Raw genomic sequence first — 21,498 nt, 5'->3', positions numbered from 1 at the left:
GTCATGTTGTGATCTCCCCCTTCCATTTCAGACACATGCTGCTTCGAGCTCCATGTTTGTGCCCCCACCTCTGAGTGTAACCTCAGGTAATCCCTGCTGTGACACCTTTCCAGGTCACCCCTTCCCTAACCACACCCCTGCATGTCAGCCCAGCCCTTCTCAGGTCCATTGTAACTCTGAACTCCTGTAAGCATGTTACCCCATCTCCATGTGTAAGCCATAGCTCCTCCCGAACATGCATCCCCACCTCTGCACTTCAACTCTTCCGTGTAACTCCCAGCCAACCTCTCTGACCAGCCTTTGCATCCACAGTCCCACCCTCCTGCCCTTGGTGTCACCTAGCACCAATTCACTGCCCCGTTTCTGCCTAGAACCCCTCTTCCACCTTACACATCACCCCTCCCAAGCACTTCTCTTCCACCTCACGCCACCCCAGCACCGCCGGAGTGTCTCCGTCTCAGTGCCAAGCACCACCACACTCCTCCCCACCTGCATGTCAGCTCCTCCCCCTGACCCTTATCCGACATGTCACCCCAAGCCCTCCTCCATACGGCGTTAAACGTCGCATGAGGAGGTTCCTTGCCTGGCAGGAAGGTGCAAAAGTGCCTGCGCCCCAGTGCCCACTAGCCATTACTCGAGAGAGTACCATGACATGTTCGTAACGTGTGCACTACCAACTGGCACACAGGCTCACCTGCCTCTCCAGCCGGAGCACACCGCCCCCTCCTGTCTTCCACACTCTCCTACCCTCACTGGCTGGGGGCTGCCTGCCATGCCTCTCTAACACCGGCTTTCCCATCCCCAGCCTCGCCTGTCGTCTCCCATCTCGGACACAGTCTCTCGTGTTTATCCAGCCGGTGTCGCGCTCTCTCACTCTTTCCCACGGACCCTCCGGTCTCTGTGGAAGGGTCAGGCATCTTCTCTCTCTCTCTACAGTCTCTTCTCGGCTCTGCCCTCTTCTGTCATAGACTCCCGCGTCCCTCTGTCCAGAGCGGCGCGCTCTCCCTCTCTCACAAAGACTCTGAGATCTGTGCAGCCTGGGCTGTGCGTTCTGCTTCTCTCTCTCACACACACATACACACACTCTCTCCAGTCTCCCCATCCGGAGCAGCGTGTGCATCCCTGCCTGAGTCTGAGCTCCGTCTGCTAATTGTGCCGGTGCCTTTGGGGACTGAGGCTGCGGGGCCGCTGACTACGGCTGCTGGGGCGACGGGCTGAGGCAGCCAGGCAGCCAGGGTCCCAGCTGGGAAGATGATGGCATTGCTGCCCGGAGGCCAAGGCAGCTCCCTCGCCCGGAGCCCGGTTTGTGCCTGCATTGTGCAGTAGCTGTGCGGACGCAGAAGGAGAGGTGCACTGCAGGCCCGGGAGCACGAGAGGTGGAGAGTACCGCGTGACCGCAGGGCTCTCAGAGTACCTCGGAGTGCCGGGGCCACAAGAAAGAGTGGTGAGACGGGACTCGGAGGCGGTGAGAAGCAGGGGTGCTGCAGCCCCTTCTGTGGGTACACCAGAGGGAAAAGAGCATCACGAACTGCAGGGCTGTGAGTGCCAGAGGGCGAAAGGCAGCGAGTACCGAGTGACTGCAGGGGTGTACAAGGAGACAGAGGCGAGAAGGTCCCCGGAGGATGAGGGAAGTAAGGGTGCTGCAGGACTGTGAGTACCCCTGAAAGGAGAAAGGCAACACGGACTATCAGCTGTGGTACGGAGATCTGGAGGAGAGTACTGTGAGTACCCAGGTGAGCTAGCAACCACGGGCACCACGGCGAGGAGTAGGGTCCGGAGGAGGAGTGAAGCAGGTGTGCTCTGAGTACCCTGAGGAGAGAGGATGCTGCGGGTCGGCGCAGGGCTTTGAGTACACGGGAGGAAAAAGGAAGCAGCAGAGATTGTGAGAATCACGGAAGCAAGGAGAGGCAGTAGTGACTGCAGGGGAGTGACTACTGAGGCTGTGGGGCTGTGAGTACCTGTAAGGCACAGTGGAAAGCGAGATCTGCGGTGCTGTTAGTACCCCGAGATCGGTCCGGCAGCCGAGGCACTACAAGGTGTGAGGGCGGCGGAGGACGGGGTTGGTGTGAAGGCGCCACCAGGCTGTGAGTACCGTGGAGGAGGGTGCTAGAAAAGGTGCTACAGACCTGTGAGTACTCCGGAAGACTGGGGAGACTGCGAGGGCTCTACCACTCTTCAAGGACCTCGGAGTATCGAGGCAGCGGGTTTATCGGGAGTTCAGCTCCGTGGAGAGCGGAGGGACGCATTGCATCTGCAGACCTGTGAGTACCCAGGCGTCCGCCTTAGCTCTCCGAGCGCCACCTGTCCTAGAGGTGCCCCAGACATAGGGGTCAGTAAAGGGGGAGGGGTGTGTAGGGACTGACTCCCTGGTATCTTCCTCTCCTCTTCACTATCTTCCCTATGGGGGGAGGGGTTCCTCTTCCGTGCTGGGAGTTACACCACTAAACAAATCTTCTAGAGCCATAAAACATCCACATGCACACACGCCACTGTACTCTTTCCACCACAGACACGATTCACACTGGCCAGCACATCACTTATAACCCACCCTACTCGCCAACACAGAGCCCACACCCCACTGGCCACCACATAAGTTCCAACTCACGTTACACGCCAACAAGGGGCCTAAACCCCACTAGCCAGCACATCATTTATGACATCCCCTGCTGGTTAACACATAGTCCCCATCCACTGGCCAGCACATCACTTATAACCCACCCTACACACCAACAGGGAGCCCATTCCCCACTGACCAGGGCACCAGTGAGATCCCCCCTAGTCGCCAATGTGGAGCCCAGCTACCCCCACCCCCTCCATTTGCCTGCACATCACTTACCCACCCTACGTACAAAACACAGAGACCACCAAACTCACACTAGCCAGTACATCACTTTTAACCCACTGTACTCGCCAACAAGGAGTCCACATACCTCTGGCTTAGCACATCACTTACAACCCACCCTATGTACCAAACACAGAGACCACCAACCCCACACTGGCCAGAACATCACGTTTAACCCACCGTACCCGCCAGCAAGGAGCCCACATCCCACTGGCCTGCACATCACTTACAACCCAACCTACTCGCCAATATGGAACCAAGCCTTCCATTTGCCAGCACATCACTTACAACCCACCCTACGTACAAACACACAGATGACCAACCCCACACTTGCCGTCACATCACTTTTAACCCTCCCTACTCACCAACAAGGAACCAACACCCCACTGGCCTGCACATCACTTACAACCCAACTTACTCACTAATATGGAGCCCAGCCCCCTAATTTACCAGCACATCAGTTACAACCCACCCTACGTACAAACACAGAGACCACCAACCCCACACTGGCCAGCACATCATTTAATATTAATTGTACTAACCAACAAGGAGCCCACACCACACTGGCCAGCACATGACTTACAACCCACTATACCTACAAACACAGAGACCACCAACCCCACACCGGCCAGCACATCACTTAATATTCGACGTACTCACTAACAAGGAGCACACACTACACTGGCAAGCACATCACTTACAACCCACCCTACGTACAAACACAGAGACCATCAATCCCACACTGGCCAGCACATCACTTAATATTCACCGTACTCACTAACAAGGAGCCCACACCACACTGTCCAGCATATCACCTACAACCCACCCTCCTTACAAACACAGAGAACATCAACCCCACACTGGCCAGCACATCACTTTTAACCCACCGTACTCGCCAGCACACTATCAAGTACAACATATTCCCACCCAATGTTAACGAATATCACACAATAAATGCCCTCTACCCAGCAACACAAAGTCGTAATACCGTACACCCCTCCATACATATATCGCAGAATACAATCTCACCACACAAAGAGTTCCTTCCTTCATACAAATAGTAATTTCAGCAGTCATAGTACACTCCCCGCCCCAATACATGTTACATAATCACAATAGCTGTTCAGAACACACAACCATTCTTTAAACACACAGACCTGGTCATCAGTGCACAATCCCAGGCACACAACCATATGCTTCTCACCAGCCAAAAAGCCTAAACGCTAACCACCCACATCCCAGTCACTAGTGACCATGGTTTAGTAGCACACACAACCGATTCTCCAACTGCCTCCTTCAGCCCAAAACATACACCTTCACACACCCATGTCAACTGCTCCGCAGTGGTCACCTGCATGATTACAGTGCTTGAGGCGAATCTCTTACTAAAAAGCACATGTTCTCGCGCATTCGTGTGAGCTCGAGGCGTCTGTGTCCAGTGTGGACAGCTCCACGCATTTACCACGTTATGTGTCTGAACCCCCGCCCTCTCTCCCCACATCACACACACTTCTCTGCTGAAAAGTGGCAGTGCCTTTTATTGGACGCGGATAAATGGCACAAACACGGCGTGCTTTTTGTCTCCTGGCCGTTTTTTAAACATTTTTAAGTCCACTACGAAAAGCAGGCGAATTCGGTGTTTTGCCTCTTTTGAAACATAAACCCAAAACAGAAAACCCATCAAGGAATCCCTTAAAAGTATTCACGGGCTCTTTAAATCGTTTCGAAAATTGCAACATTACGAAAGAATGCTGACAATCTCACTCTTTTTTTTGTCCAGCAAGGCTTGCCCTCCCCACCCCTCACCCCCAGTAGAAAGAACGCTGCTCCCTCCGTACTGCCGTAGAATAGAAACTCGGGTTTCTGAGCCCCCTCTGTGCGGTGAGATTTTTAATATTATGGGAGTCATGTTTGGATGAAGGGTGGTGTTGACATCTAACCCTTCTGGTTTCCTTTTGCAGGCGCGTGCCCACCCTTGGGGATTCCACCCTCGATAATACCGCTCCCCAACCCTATCAGCCCACCCTCCCCCCATGACAGTGTCAGAGGCTGTCCCCGGAGCCACGCTGAAGGGCTTTCACGCCTTCCAAAGGATCGACTGGGATGGGCAGTCCTAATCGTGCGCTCCAGAAGGCCACACCCGGTAGTCAGACAGCGTACATGCATAAACGGTGTGCGTAAACATACCGCGTGCACACGGAGAACATGAACATCAACCCTCAGAGCACAAATACCATGTGCTCTCAGCATTGTGGCACAGACCACACATCCACATTCAAGCTCACGGATGCGCTCACTAACAACACACAGGCACACGCAATAAGCACACATCCAAGGTATACACATGCACCCTTATGCACGCCCGGAAACCTATCTTATTCCTCGCATCTCTTCTCTCTCTATATATCTTCTCTCTTCCACAGTCCTTGTTTCTTCTCGTCATCCTTTCATCTTTCTAGCCCTTTTCGTCTCGGCCGTTTCTCAATTCCACTTTCTCTCTCGCCTCTCTCCTCCCTTCTCTACCTCTCTCCACCAGACATCAGTATTCTTTCCAATATCTGTCTAAATGCACTCTTCCTTTCTCCCACCTCTATTTTCCAGTCCCTCCTCTCTATTTCCTTGCTCCCTCTCGAATCTCTTGGGCTTATATTTAGACTTTTTTAGAGCAGCATTTGCGTCATTGTTTGACTCGAACTTACAAAATACAGTTATATTTTGTAAGTTTGCGCCACTTTTGCTTCCGCAAATGCGTCGCTAAAAAAGTATAAATATGGGCTTCGGTGTCTTGTTTTCACTGTCAATAGCACCTCTTCACTGCGCCCACGTTTACACACTTTTACACAAGTGTGCTTTTCTGCTCCCCTCACATTCACGAATACTCAGTCCTGGCCACTCGCACATTGGACGAGACTGAGCGGGCCCGTCTCCTGCAGTGTCCTCGTTTCCCCCTCGTCTCAGCTCTGCGCTCACGCCCCAGGTCTCTCAGTCACGCAGAGAGGCGTGTCCCATGTGTCTGTCCTCCCACTTGACGTGTTCTTCTCCGAGGCACGCACGCACCCCTTCTTTAAAACACGAGCTCCAGAATCTCCTCAGGGCATTTAATGCACGGGGTCCTTCTTCAAACGCTCACCTTACTGCACTGGGTAACTACCTTAAAATAACGTTCCCTGCTTCAAAATACATGCGCTTAGAAACTTCCTTCGGCGCTGTAACTGCACTGCACACCTGAATGCACACATACAATCACACAGATAGTGCTGAATGGACAGCTCCTGTCCGGCTCGTGTGCTGCGTCATCAGCTTCAGGCTGCAATGGAAATGATTCCGCGGGGCTGTGATATCGGCGCGGGGCAGTGCACGAGGCGGGGGCTGGGCGGATAGGGGCTGACAGCAGGGTGGCCACTAGGCAGCAATGCTGGCATGTGCAGTTAGTTGGGGCAATAGAACGGCGCCACTGTCGTGTTAGCATGAAACAGTCGGGCAGGGATAAAGCTGTAGGGACGGCCATTATCGTTAGATGCGTTTTTCCTGTAGTGTTTACTTGTTGCTGTAGGTCAGCGTGTGGCTGCTGGTCTGATTGAGCTTGTAGAGGTATACTGAGTGTGTAGAGTTAGCCTGTGGTTGTAGGGTCAGACTTGGGTTGTGGCTGCTTGTTTAATAGGACTAATAGAGTTATGCTGTAGCTGTAGGGTTAGCCTGTGGCTGTGTGATCTGAACTGGGTTGCAGATTTAATGCAGGATGTTGGATTTGCATGATTTATGGTTAGATTCTATCTGAAGTGTTTACTTGTTGCCGTAGGTCAGCTCGTGGGTGCTGATCTGATTGGGCTTTTAGAGTGATGCTGTGTCTGTAGAGTTAGCCTGTGACTGTAGGATCAGATCTGGGTGGCAGACGTAGTGCGGGTTGCAGGTTTTGGATGATATATGGTCGGATTCTATCGGCAGTGTTCACTTGTTGGTGTAGGTCAGCTCGTGGCTGCTGGCCTGATTGGGCTTGTAGAGGTATGCTGTGTCTGTTGTGGCTGTAGGATCAGATTTGGGTTGCAGATTTAGTGCGGATTGTAGGATGGGTGCGGATGATGATTTCTGGTTAAATTTTATTTATAGTGTTTACTTGTAGCTGTAGGTCAGCTCGTGCCTCTGGTCTGATTAGACACGTAGAGGTATGCTGTAGCTGCAGAGTTACCAAGAGACTGTAGGTGTATTGTAGGTAGGGACATTTGATCAATGGCTTTAGAACTAGGGCTGCAGTGCCTAATAACAGCAGGACTAATGATTAAACATCTGGCTGCATATTTAGAATAGGGCTTCATGGTTCATCAAGTCATTTAGGATTATCTTGTGTCTGTGGGGCTATTTATTGTATGTGGGTTTAGCCTCTGATACTTGGTTATCATGGGGTTGTTCCGTTAGCTTGTAGCTGTGAGGTACACTTGTGGGTGTGAGGTTCACCTGTACCTGGAAGCTTTATTCATGCCTGTAGTAGAACCTGCATTTTGGGGGCAGCTGGTGCTTTTATGTATAAGTTATTTTTGTTGCTGCAGGATTGCCTTTTGTTTGGGGTGTTTCCTGGGTTTAGGTGGTGCCCTAAGTCGCAGCAGTGTAATCTTATCTTGTGTCTTTAGAGCTAGCTTGTTGTTACTTTACTCGTGTCTATATGGTTGTCTTGTGTGTACATGGTTGCTTTGTGGCAGCAGAGTTGTCTTATCTTGTGACTTTAGAGCTCGCTTGTGGTTATAGATCGTCGTTTTGGCTGCATGGCTGCTATGTGTTTGCACCGTTGACTTGTGGTTGCAGGTTTTCCCAGTGGATGCAGAGTTAATGTTGGGGTGCAAGCATGGCAAGAGGCTCTAGATTTGGCACAGGGTTTCCTGAATGACGTGCGGTGGTGGGTGTAGCTCAGGACACACTCAGGTGCTTAGCACAAAGTCTGAATTATCTTATAGATAAGCAGCGTTCCTCTGTTCCTATGGCACAGTGTGGGGCGACTTCCAAACATGGAGGACGACCACTGGGCTTGCAGCTCGCTGCCATCCAGGCATTCCTCCACCAGATTGGAATCACGGGGTCATTTACGTGTCAGATGACTTACAATAAACCTGAAATATTCATCCCCCGGGCTTCCAATCACTTAGATCCTATGGACATTTATCCATTATGAACAAAAAAACAGATCTTTACGCTGGAGTGTAACGTTCCCTTCTCTTGCTGGGAGACACTAGAAGGAAGGAGCTGCTGCCCTTAACTGAGTGTGGCTAATTCTAAGGGAGCTTTTGCTTTTCTGGGTATCACTCTATCTCAGGGAGCACTAGGGTCTCATATCCAAGGGAGCCTTAGGGTCTCACTGTTGGTAACATTGTATCCAGGAGAGTATAGTGTCTTATTGTGGCTAACACTATATGCTGGGAGAACTTTGGTGCCTTAGTATAGCTAACAATGTACCTAGGGGAGCTTTGGTATTTTACTGTGGGTAACACTCTATCAAGAGACTGTATGTCTCTCACTGTGAGTAACAATGGCACAGGGGAGTTATAGAATCATACTGTAGTAACAGTGTATCTATAAAAGCCGTACTAACTTACTGTGGACAACATTGTTTCCAGAGGAGAGTATGCCACTCACTGTGGGTAACAATGTATAACACACCCTTAGTGTTTTACTGTGGGTAACACTGTGTCCAGAGGAGTCTATGCCACTGACTATGGGAAACAATGTATCGGGCAGTCTTAGTATTTTACTGTGGGTAACACTGTGTCTAACGGAGTCTATGCCTCTCACTGTGTCTACCAATGTACCAGGCAGCCTTGGTAGAATACTGTGGGTAACAATGTGTTCAGAGGAGTCTGTGCCCCTCACTGTGGGTAACAATGTAACAGGGGAGCCATAGTTTTTCACTGTGGGTAACAGTGTATCTATGAAAGCCTTAGTATCATACTGTGGATAACATTGTGTCCAGATGAGACTATGCCTCTCACAGTGGGTAACAATGTACCAGGCAGCCTTAGTATTCACTGTGGATAACACTGTGTCCAGGTGTGTCTGTGTCTCCCACTGTGGGCAACAATATGTCAGACAGCCTTAGTATCTTACTGTGGATAACAATGTGACCAGTTGTGTCGGTGACTCTCGCTGTGGATAACAATGTATCAGGCAGCCTTGGTATTTTACTGTGGGGAACTGTGTCCAGAGGAGTTTATGCCTCTCACAGTGGATGACAATGTCTCAGGAAGCCTTAGTATCTAACTGTTGGTAGCACTGTGTCAAGAGGAGTCCATGTTTCTCACTGTGAATAACACTGTTCCTACGAGGCCTTTTCAGTCCACCGTGGGTAACATCGTATCTTAGGAGACATTAACGCTCACTTTTTGTGGACCTGTATTTAATAGACCCTTTGTTTCTCCCTCTGGGCAACTGTATCTATGACGTTCATTATCCTCTTGCTGTGGATCACACTATGTCCAGAGGAGTCCACGACTTCCACTGTGATTAACAATGTACCAGGCAGCCTCACTATCTTACAGTGAGTAACACATTGTCCAGAGGAGTCTGTGCCTCTCACTGTGGGTAACATTGTATTTATGGGAACCTTAGTATTTCATTGTGGATAACACTGTGTCCAGAGAACTCAATGTGGGTAACACTATCACGAGAAGGTAATGTCATCCCTCCCTGTTTAACATAGTACCTAAGGAGGTATTGTCTCTCTCTTTTTGTGGACTGGTTTTAGTGCAGCGTTGGTGTCTCATGCTTACTGTGGGTAACATATATTTTAGAGCAGCACTCTGCCAGGGGGAGTTTTTGCTTCACTATGGGTAACGCTTTGGTGCTCATTTTTTTCTGTTATCCTGTCCCTGTGGGAAGTACTCTCTCGGGTTAAGGGGGCGGGTGATGAAAAGAGGGCGGACGCAGTGCGGAAGAATGCGCCGAGGGGGCACGAGGGTATCACTCCCGCCAGCAGCCTTTGAGGGAGGGTGCCCGTAGTCTAACGCCGCTAGAAGCGCATGCGGATTGTGCCTGGCTGCGGTGAGCTTCGCTGTGCGAGAGTGTGCGTGTTTAGTGGAGAATATACAAGTGGCTCTGTTGACCCCGTGTCCGTGCCGTCGTTTTTATGTAGCAACGGTTCTATATTACACAACATCTAGGGGAGTTTTGGTATTTTACTGGAATTCTGGCATGTGCTGTGATTGTGTTATTTTTTTTATCGTCCACATATTTCTTTCAGTGAGAGAGAGAATGCGACAACGTCCGGCCCAAGTGCCCCCGCCCACCTTCTCCAAGCAGATCCCTCCCGCCCTCGCCATGACCTGCATCTCTTCTCTAATCACCCCCTCGGTTCAGCCGCAGAGGGCAGGTGTTCTCACGCCACCCTCCTAAAAACCGGGATGTGATTATGCTGTCGAGAAAACCTGAGCCCTTCCGGGCACTGACGTGTCTGTGAGTGCACTAAGTGGTGCCATGCTGGATGCTAGAGCAGCTGCTTCAAACACACGTGCCCCCCTCACCTCTCTTAATGAGAGCCCATTTCACCAGCCGAGATCAAGCGCTTTCTGCTTCTCGCTGCTTTAGTCTCTCTGCTGTGTTGTGGTTCACTCATGGCAAAGTGCACAGCCGCTGCCTCGTGCTCTACCTAGTAACAATGGCTGCAGTACGTCTCTAGTACACGGACACGGCTGGAGATAGCTCTTTTAACATACATAACATGGTATGATGTACGCGGAGAGGAAGATCCTGGCATGTCTCGGGTACATGGAGAAAGCGCGTGTGCAGTGCTTTAAATGGGCCGGTACTGTCCGGTACTGAGTACCGGCACTTTTTTATTTTGAGAAGGAGAGTACCTGCACATCTCAAGAAAAAGGTAATACTTTTAATTGGAGAGTACCGGAGAGTACTTCTGGTACAGAGTACCTGCACTTCTATTTTTCCATTTCAAGCACAGTAATACGTCATTTATCAAACATAGGACGGGTATAAGGAAGACAATGGAATGTCTCGTGTACGTGAAGAGACGACTGGTGATGCACCTATTAGCAAACATAGCACGGGATGGTATACGTAGTGGGACGTCAATGGTACGTCTCATCTTCGTGGAGTGGCAGCATGTTATATGTTTTAACATGCATGTCAGGGCATGGGAAGTAGACGTGGTGGGGAAGACAATGGCATATCTCGTGTACATGGATTGACCATATGTGATATGTATTTAATTTAAGCATGATAAGGCAGTCTGTGTTAATACTATTACATGTTGTGATGCAGGCAATAGTATATCTCTTACATGGGCGAATATGTTTTTTTTCCGTCTGTTATACATGGCTGGACGGCCATAGTATGTCTCATACATGGTGCAATTTGTGTTTTGTCTCTTATACATGGTTAAACGGGCATAGTATGTCTCATACGTGGTCACGTTTTTGCTTTATCAGTTATGCATGACAAGACGGGCATAGAACATGATCATGATCATAAATGATTTTATTTATGTTTTGTCTGTCATACACGGCTAGACGGGCATATCATATCTCATACATGGTCAGATTTGTGTTGTGTCTGTCATACATGACCAGACGGGCATAGCATATCCCATACATGATCGTATTTATGTTTTGTATGTTATACACGCCTAGACGGGCATATCATATCTCATACATGGTCAGATTTATGTTGTGTCTGTTATACATGGCTAGATGGGTATAACATATCTCATACATGGTCAGGTTTGTGTTGTGTCTGATATACATGGCTAGATGGGCATAGCATGCCTCATACATGATCACATTTATGTTTTAGTTGTTATACATGGCTAGACGGGCATGGTATGTCTCATGCATGGTCAGACATTCTGTGTTCTATAACACACAGTTAGACGGAGTATGGTATGTCTAATACATGGTCAGACATTCTATTCTATAACACACAGTGAGACAGGCTGTGGTATGTCTCACACATAATCAGACATTGTGTGCTCTATAACACACAGTGAGACAGGCTGTGATATGCCTCATACATGGTCAGACATTCTATGTTCTGTAATACACAGAGAGGCAGGCCGCGGTGCTTCTTTAAGAATGGCCAGACAGTCTGTGCCCTGCTTTACGGTGCTTTAAGGTGTGGTAAACTACCTGCGGCGTGCATTAAACATGGTCAGGCAGTTTGTGTTCTGTCTCTTTAATATTCTAACACTGGCTGTAGTATGTGTCATACAGGATGAAGCAGTCTCTATTCTGTGCCTTTTCCATGTTCAGACAGGTTTTGACATGCCTGTGGTACATCGAGAAAGGGTGTAGTATGTATGTTATTACATATGGTAAAACAGTCTATGTTCTCTGTCTTACGAGGTGAGAGAGGATGTGGGCTATCAAACATGGCCAGGCATCCTGTGCTCTGTCTACTGTACATGACGTGGCAGGCTTTAGTATGTCTCCAGTGCATAAGTGGACCCAGGATGCTATACAATACATACGTTATTACGCGAGGTAATGCAGTCTGCCTTCTCCCTTGTACACATGATCTGACAGCCAGTGCTGACTTCTGCATGGCACGTCAGAGCGTGCCCTTTCTATGGTACAAAGTGAAACAAAAAAGAGAGAAGAACTCTCCACTCTATTCGTCTGTGTCTCTGCAGGGGATGCTCCCTTATTATTGTATGTTTTTGTCAGAATGCCTAGGCAGTCTTATAGATTGTCGCCAAAGCTTGGCGAGATGTCATGTAATATCTCTTTTATTACATAGGGAAAGAAAGTCTGTTTTCTGCCTATTCTACATAGAGTGATGGACCATGGCATGTCCCTGGCACCTGGTGAGATGGCTTGCTTCATATAATGTAGGTGACCCGAGCGCTTCTCCGTTGGCTCTCGGGGCGAGCTCGCCCAGCTCTCGGGGCTCGACCTGAAGAAGTGAAGGATCCCAGGACTGGCACTTTAATCAGTGAAGGGAAGGGGGCGGCAGGGCTCTGAGGGATGACACTTTAAGGCACGAATGGGAAGGAAATTGCCGTCTCCTAAAACGGTAATCAGCCCCTTTAAGATTTGTTTTTTTTTGTGCTAGGGGAGGCGAAAAGCTGGCAGTGCGGGCCCTTAAACAACGTAAAGAAACAGAGGGGAGGTCCGTGTGCTGCCCTTTTAAGGAAGGGATCGGGAGGGACACCAGGGTTGCCGGTGCTAGCCCGTTCGGAAGCGGAAGGGATTCCCTGCTTTGCTGCTAATGCTATCCCGAATTACGCGGACGAGCAACCGGATCTTAGCGCCAGCCACAGTTCAGGGGACGAGGGGCGGCGGTGCTATTAGTACCAGCCTTTAATGGACAGGAAGGGCCATAGCGGCGCAATTTATTGGCTGACTTCTTTGAAAAGGCGTGTTAAGTGTAAACAGGTGTATTATATGTAGATGCTAAGGAGGTCTGCTTCAAACATAGTCACATTCTGTCCCCCCCTCCGCCACCTACACACAATTCAAGTCCAATTCCAGGGTGAAATGTGGACCTGAAGTCGCTCTCCGCGTTGCCAGATCACACGCTGCTGCCGTGGAGACAGGGCCCTTAGGGGCCCTACAGACTGATGCAACCGAGGCCCGGAAAACTCTCTACATGGCAAGGGGGCCCAGGGGAGCAGGGCGTCACGGACAGAGGCAAGGTTTGCCACATTAACAGGATGCACGGAATCCTTAGTAGAAGCGATAAACCGCAGGTTGTTACTGTTTAGAAATGTTCCTCTTGTTTTTACATCAAGGCCAAACGAGGATACGGCACAGCAGCCCAGATTCTGAGGCACTGGGTCCGTTTGGCGGCCACGTGCCCTTGATTCATGGTTGGAGCGGGCGACAGCACCCCCCCACGCTTTCCATCCACGTGTGGCACACTCTCCGAGCTTACCTGGGACAGTGCCCGGAAGGGCTCAGGTGGGAAACGGTCTCCTTTCCTGAGAGTAGCAGCGTTTTGCGAGGGATTATAGCGCTATGTACACCGTGCGTGTACTTTAGGAGCTGTACAACTGGCAGCGTCCTGCTGTGAGAGGGCAGGGAGAAGGGAAACATAGGAGCAGCACAGAGCCTGCCCCAGGGCCCAGCTGTTCAGGGTCGCAAGAGGCCGGGATGTTCTGCGAGGTAGCAGCGGGCAGTGCGAGGAACATGAGCAGAGCGTACAGGGTTGTCCTGTGTCTCCAGCTTGGAAGGCCCATTGGCGTAAATAAAATGAGGCTCGGGGAAGTGTGGCAGACGCATTGGCAATTGAGGAGCAAAAAGAAAATGGGATAGGAGATCACCAGCGAAGGTAATGTGGCACCAGGTGAGAAGGGGTGTGCTTTGGAGGCAAGGGAGGGAGGGCGGTCGTGAGTAAGCCTCCTAAGTGTGGGGGAGTATAGCGAAGAAGGGAAACCGGTGCTGGTGCAAGGCTACTTCAAGAGGAAATACAAAACAATGAGTTTGTGACAAATATTATTCGCTGAATCATTCTAAGAATGCGGGGTGGGCCCTTGGGAGTTGTAAGGTTTTAAGCTATTTTTGGGCTGGGCCTATAAGAGAGAGAGAGAGATTTTGAGATTGGCAGATGGGTTACTGTGTCACAACGGTGATAAATATCCTGTTCGCCAAAATCTAAATACCTTAGAAACCAATGGTATTTAGATGTCAGCAGATGGAATATCCATCACTGTTGCAAAAGAGTTAATCCTCTGCTGAGATCTAAATCAGGCTCAGAGCTTCTGTCCTCTTCTTGGGTTCAAGGAAAGCATTAGTGCTGAAATATTCTCTCTGGTGGCACGGTAAAGTGAGAGGACTCCATGGGAGCTGCGAGGGAACTGTGAGAGTTAAAATTTCATGTGGGATGAATAGTGGAGGTCCTTGTGTGGTGTAAGGGAAGTGTGAGCGTTAAACTATCATATCAGTCGGTGCAGTGAATTGTGATGCAAGGTAAGTGTTAATCTACCATGTCGAGGTGTGGGGTGAAGGAAGAAGAATCCAAAGTTGTGCAAGGAATATCTCACAGTTAAACCAGTCTGTCCAAAGGTGTGGTGAACTTAGAGTTGTCTCGGGTGTTTCAAGGAATGTGTAGATGTTAAAGCCTGGTGTTGACCATGAAGGACAGGGTGTGACAAAGAAGAACCCATGGTGGTCTAACAGAGGTGAAGAGGTTTAATGCCCAGAACCAGGTGTGGTCGAAGGAGACAAATATGTTTCTAAAGATTAATCCCTGGTGCTGGGTGGTGATACTGGCTGAGAAGATGCTTGCAGGTGGCCCAGAGAACAAGTGCAAGTGTGAGTAGGGCCAAGTGGTGGCAGCGGTGAGTATGAATAATACAGTGGGGGGTGTATCAAGTGCAAGGAGATTATAGATGCTCCAGCGAGAGTGCAGTGGTTGACAGAGCCGGAGCGTTTGGGGTGGTGAGGTGTGTGGAATTTAGACAGAACCAAGACTGTGAGTGTTTCATGAAGAGGCTCTTATACACCAAAAGGAACATGCAGGCTGTCTTGTGTATCTCCCAATATGGACCAGGTCAATGGTGGTCTGCCCGACCTCCTGTTTGCCTTTAAGCTTTCCTCATACATTAGAGATTGCAGCTTACCACCCAGCATCAGCCTGTTTGCTTTTTCCCCCTTACTCCTCAGCATAGTAATCATGTCCCAGTGTGTATGAAAGAGACCTTCTAATTTCTCCACTTCAGCCCCCGCAGGAAGGACCACACACGCTGGGGTGTAATGTAGGCCTTTATAGCTTCTGAGGGACCTGGTGCCCGACGCTAAAAGTGGGCCACATTCAGTCCAAAGCCAATGGATATCTGTGAGATATGGGGGACTCATTGGCACCTCTGCACGGGAAGGCATTATTGTGGGTTACCCCACTGCACACACCTACATCTGTGCAGTTTCTACCTGGCCTTGAGAGATGCCCCTTTTTTCATGCCCACCCTTTCTACGCCCCCCCCCAAATGTGTTGCTTTTAATATCTGATTCTGCAGCAGTATCAGGAAAATTAAGCAGAAGTTCAGTGTTGCACCCTAGCAGCAACACAAGAAAATATCTGGGATCTCTTGCAAGCCCAAAACTGGGGAAAGTGATTCGGCCTGGCATGGGGATCGTGTGTCTGGGCATTGGATACTGATGAGACCTGCCCGTGTGGGACACCCATGCCAGTGCAGTTACACTCAACTGAGCCACGCTACATCTATTTAGATCTGGTGTAATCTACGGCAGTGGGAAACCTATGGGGCAGCAGAGAGCAAAACCCACTGATTCACACTACTTTTGTCAGACCCAATAAGATCTTACCCTGGGGGATACTTAGCCAGGATAGTGATATTCATGGCTGATTCATGATTCATCCGTTCAGATCTGTCCTAGTAAAAAAAACCTTGCTAGGGTAGTGGCATACACAGCTGATTTCACCATACATCTGTTTAGATTCCATGAGATTTGCCCCTTTGTGAGACCTGTGCTGGGCAAGGGCATGCTCCACTGATCCATGCTATGTCTGTTCAGACCAGGTGATATCTGCCCAGTGGGAGACCTGTGCTGGGGCAGAGGGCAAAACACCACTGATCTGCATTACATCTGTTTGGAATTGGTGTGATCACACCAAGGGAATCCTTAGGCATGGTAGGGATACATGCAGCAGCTGATTCACTCTACATCTGTTCAGATCTGGTGAGATCTGCCCCATTGTGAGACTTGTGCTGAGGTAGGAGTACACACAGCTGACTTCAACATACATCTGTTCAGATTTGGTGAGATCTGCCCCATTGTGAGACCTATGCTGGTACTAGGAGCACACACTGCTGATCCATGTTATGTCTGTTCAGACCCAGTGAGATCTGCCCCTGTGGGTCACCAGTATTAAGAAGAGGGAACATCTTGCTGTTCCAAACTACATCTGTTCACATGCAGTGGGATTTATACCAGTGGGAGAGTTGTGCAGGCAGAAGTATACATAGTTGATCCACACTAAGGAGTAGATTTAAGAGCCCCTAGCGCCTCCTTGCGCCACATTAGTGTAATTTTTTACGCTATTGTGGCCCACTGAGGCCAAAATCGCCACGCCAAATTTACAAAGTGGCACAATACATGCATTCTGATGCTAGTTCCCTACCTACAACCATAATGCGCCATATGTTAGATATGGCACACACATGATGGCATTGGGGGGCGCTAAGGGGCACCTGAAAAATGGTGCTGCACTGGGTGCAGCAACACTTTTCTTAAATCTGGTCCTAAATCTCTTTAAATACAGTGAAGTTTATGCCAGTGACAATGTGTAACATATTCGTGGAACACTTCAAGCAGTAACACAGTAAAAACACACAACACAATTATTCCACAACAGATTTAGAAAAATTGAGTAATTTTAAATAAATAAAACAAAAACAAAACAGCAAATATCCAATCAGTAGCAAGATGTGCATTTTTAAAGACTTTAGTGAAAACAGTGCCAAAAAGCACAAAGCACCTACTGTGGGTATCTGGTCACAATGCACCCGGACAAAATCACAAGTTCAGACTAACTGCGATGGAGCACAGGATGGCTACAGGGACCCATTCAGGCCAGCTGAACAAAGTACCTTTAATCCTGGTTTGCAGAGCTTTGAGAGGATCCACTTCAAAGATGCATTATGCAGCCAAAGCAATGCATCGGTTCTGAGGAGGAGCGAGGCTTTAATGCAAAGTCCTCCGTCATCACCAAGGATCCCATCAAGGAGAGCTTCTGATGTGAAGTTGAGAGTCGAGGTTGCATTGCATACTCAGGGCGATGCATCGGTTCCAAGGATGTGTTGAGCAGAGGTGGTTCTGAAGAGGCTGCAGTGGTGATGCCCGTCTTTGTAAGCCACAAATCGGCAGGTTTTGGCACTGCTCAGGGGTGCACTGTACAGCAGAGATGATTCATCCATTTTGTTGAATCCACAGAGGATGACATAGCATCTTAGACTCATTTCCAAGGGTCCAAGACTGGGGTGGAACCCATTTGGCAGGGTAGACTCACAAAAGGAAGAGTCCAGGTGCTGCCCTCAGGGCTGCTGGAGCCTCCTGTCCCTGAGGCTCTAGTCAAGAGGCTATTCAATTGGCCCTTGGAGGCACTCTGGGGTTGTGAGTTTAACAGATGCAAGTCCAGTCCTTCTCACCCAGACAAAAGAGCAGCAGGTCAGCACAGCCAGGCAGCAGTCCTTCAGAACAGCACTTCAGCAGAGTGTCAGTCTTTTCAGAAGCACAGCAGTTCTTCGACCTCTCAGACTATCCACGGGTCCAGAGTGTACTGAAGAGTTAGTGGCTGAGGTCAATATGTATACCTGGTGCCTTTCTTCTGGAAGTTGGAAGAAGCTTCTAGAAATTTCCTTTTGAAGACCCTAGACATCCTGCCTTCCCTGTCCTGGCTTCGGATTAACTACAGGGTGTATGAAGGCATTTGTGTGGAGGCAGGGCACAGCCTGTTCAAGTGTAAATGGGGCTGTGCACAGTTCCCCCTCCCATCCTGCCAGTGATGCGCCATTCAGCCACACATATGCTTCCTTTTGTGTGTGGCTGTCTAGCAGGAATACAAAAAGCTCAACTGTCAACTACACCCATTCATGTGACCCAGAGACAGGCTACACTACAGGCACTAAAAGGATAAAGCAGTAAAATCTCAACTTTCTAAAAGTGGCATTTTCAAAATTGTAATTTAAAATCTGACTTCACCCCCAAAGATGATTTTTCATTACAACTCCAGAGACACCAAAGATGAAGTAGTTACCTGCCCCAATTTGGAAATTACAGCTTACTAAATGTAACATGGTAACTTCAGTGTTATCCTATGGGAGAAGTAGGCCTTGCAGTAATGAAAAACAAATGTAGGAGTTTTTCCCTACCAGAACATGTTAAACCTAAAAATACATCCCTACTTTTTAAATACATTGCACCCTACCCTGTGGGATGTCCCGGGCTTACCCTAGGAGTTACTTTTATGTATAAAAAAGGAAAGTTTGAACCTGGCAAAAAGGTTTACTTTGCTTGGTTGAAATGGCAGTTTAAAACTGCATATACAGGCTGCAACATCAGGCCTGAGGCATGTTTAAAGGGCTCCTCAAGTGGGTGGCACAATCAGTGAGGCGGGCCCACTAGTAACATTCAATTTACAGGCCCTGGGCACAAGTACTGTCACTTTATTAGTTGCGTACAAGTAAATTGCATATGTCAATTGGGTGAAAGCCAATTCTAGCATGTTGTAAGGAGAGAATGAACATACACTTTATCACTGGTTAGCAGTGGTAAATTGCACAGGCCAGCAAAAATAAATTCAGCAAAAAGTCAAGGATAAAGGCATAGAAATTTGGGTTGACTCTGCATAGAGAGCCAGCTTAAATGATTGGACACACCTTCCTGATTCATGCTACATCTGTTCCCATCCACTGAGATCTGCCCCATTATGAGGCCTGTCGTGGGGAAGAGGTACACACAGCTGATTTCATGCTACATTTGTTCAGATTTGGTGAGATCTGCCCCTATGAATACCAAAATATGTGGCGCAGCAAGCAAGTCTCATCCTTTGTCTTAACCATACACACCAACTACTGTAACCACCTGGCATGGAGGCAAATTCTGGGCAGAGACTGGAAAATTCAGAACAAAGGATTAAAATTCAGAACACAGGTAGGATGAAATGCTAGTTTTATAAAAGCATCTGGGGATATAAAGCAATACACAAATACAAGTAAAAATAGATATATTTTCTTAGATTTGTATAGTACTTTGCAGTTTGAACCAAACATTCAAATGTTACTGGACTTATCTCAAGCTTAAAAGTGCAGCAAACATTTCCACTTTAAGCTCTAAGCAAAATCTGACAGCTAACATAATGGACAATAGTTGAAGGATTCTGCCCTTTACCAGAATGATAGTGCCAGAAACAGGGCTCTGTTGCTGAACATGGACTTCAATAGCACAATTAATTTTCCTTTTGAAAGTGTACTCTTTTATCAGAGCCGGCAGGCTTCAGAAGTTCCTTGTTTCCAAGAGAAAAGAAATAGAAATCTGAGCATGAATATTTCAAATTAACCTAGATCTGCAGCTCAGCTTTCAGAAGTTCAACATCACACCTATCACCTTGAAATGTTCCAGAGGCAGGAAGAAGCCGCATTCTGATTCAGAAATGTATGCAGGTTTATTTCAACCATGCACCACTGCATCTGGTCACGCAAAGAACAGGCATCCACTGTCAAATCAGCTGACTGTTTGCATCACATATTCCAGCTCACTTGTGATATGGACAGCTTTTGGAGGGTTCCAGATTATGCGGTAGTGCCCCTTTCCCTACAAAATTGGAAGTAGAGCGCACTAAGTAAGTGAGGTCTACTGATTGAAAGGACTTATCAAGGATATGACAAGAAATATGTATAGCTACCTGATGTTTATCCTGCTTCTAAGCCTTTGCCAAGGATCACACAATTTGGTCTATTGGGGCAATTGATTGGCCATATTCTCTCTTTATATCAGACACACAACCCTAGTTTCTACTAAAGCTAGAAAGAAAATTAAGCATGCGTGCTTCAAGAAGGATAAAACTAATTTGATTGACTATTTTATGGAAAGCTTTCAGTAACAAATAGGATAATTATCCCACCAAAAACGACCTACTCCCATTCATGCTTTAAAACAGACCCTTGAGCATTTCATTAAAAAAGGGTAGATACATAATTAGCAATAGTGGTGTGGTGTTTTGGCTGGCTGGCATGCTTGTGCCCATTCTTGCTCTTCCTGTGTGATCTCACTGTTGTTCTCTCCCACGTGGTTGGTCATTATTTGTTGCTGTGGCTTATATATACCATAACAAGGACCGACCCTTATCCCCAGACCAGAACTCCGGTCAATTACCTAGAACATATACAATGGTCCCATAAATCAAGTAAATCCATAGATCAACTAACCCAATTCAATCAATAAAGTCAGGGTTTAGTAATATAGCACTCAATGAATCATAGGCCTCAGCTCAATTACAAATGCCCAGTATTATTCCGACATCAGATCACTGACAAAATATTTGAACAAACGATATCATACGAACAGAATATTGTGTCAAAAATATGGAGGACCAAAATATCAAGAGGGTATATGCAAATAGGTAAGTATAGATGTACTATTCTTAACTCCACATCTACACACCTTGAAGATATATATCATCAAGTTACATATATGTGGAGTTATCTATAATAAAACTTTGCCTACCTATGCAAACTTACCTTCATTATATTTTTGTCCTTGATATTCTTGACTTAGTATTTATCCCACAATATTTTTGGTTCTGATATTCTGTCTAAACACCTATACATCATAATAGAGCAGATTTTACAGTCTAGTGCAAATAATTCAAGGTACATAAAGTGCACTAAGCGTGATGTATATTTACATACATAAATATATTCACAACCAACTTAGAGCATCAGGATACTCTCCTCCAATTACATTTTGACCCTAGTAGAGGGAAATGCTTTGAAACTGAAATTGTTAGTCACACCATGGACTACTCTTAGTGTTGACCTTGAGTGACAAAACAGCCAACCCACAGTTCATGAAGGGAGGCCACCAGGCATGGTGCGACAAACAGATTCAGGTCTGAATGCATTTTCCTATACCAAGGACACTAGACAGATTGTGCTGTCCTGAAGAGACCAGTGGCTTTATTCCACTAGATTCAAGCGTTCAACT

General features: G+C 48.0%; 1 protein-coding gene across 3 annotated transcripts in view; it reads left to right on the top strand.

Annotated features, from left to right (window-relative positions):
* Nucleotides 1-564: 564 nt before the first annotated feature.
* The window catches only part of LOC138258996 (contactin-4-like), a 789,032-nt gene continuing 768,098 nt past the window's right edge, over nt 565-21,498 (top strand). Inside the window, exon 1 of one of the 3 annotated variants that reach the window (XM_069206362.1) lies at nt 565-2,261. The gene's annotated coding sequence lies outside the window, so the exon portion shown is untranslated. The remainder of the gene's footprint in view (nt 2,262-21,498) is intronic. The other 2 variants (XM_069206361.1, XM_069206363.1) reach the window with 2 other exon arrangements.

Source organism: Pleurodeles waltl, chromosome 9, assembly GCF_031143425.1.
Source record: "Pleurodeles waltl isolate 20211129_DDA chromosome 9, aPleWal1.hap1.20221129, whole genome shotgun sequence".
In the NCBI taxonomy this organism is placed as follows: Eukaryota; Metazoa; Chordata; class Amphibia; order Caudata; family Salamandridae; genus Pleurodeles; species Pleurodeles waltl.
The sequence above is the reverse complement of the archived record's forward strand: the minus strand, read 5'-3'. Positions and strand labels throughout refer to the sequence as shown.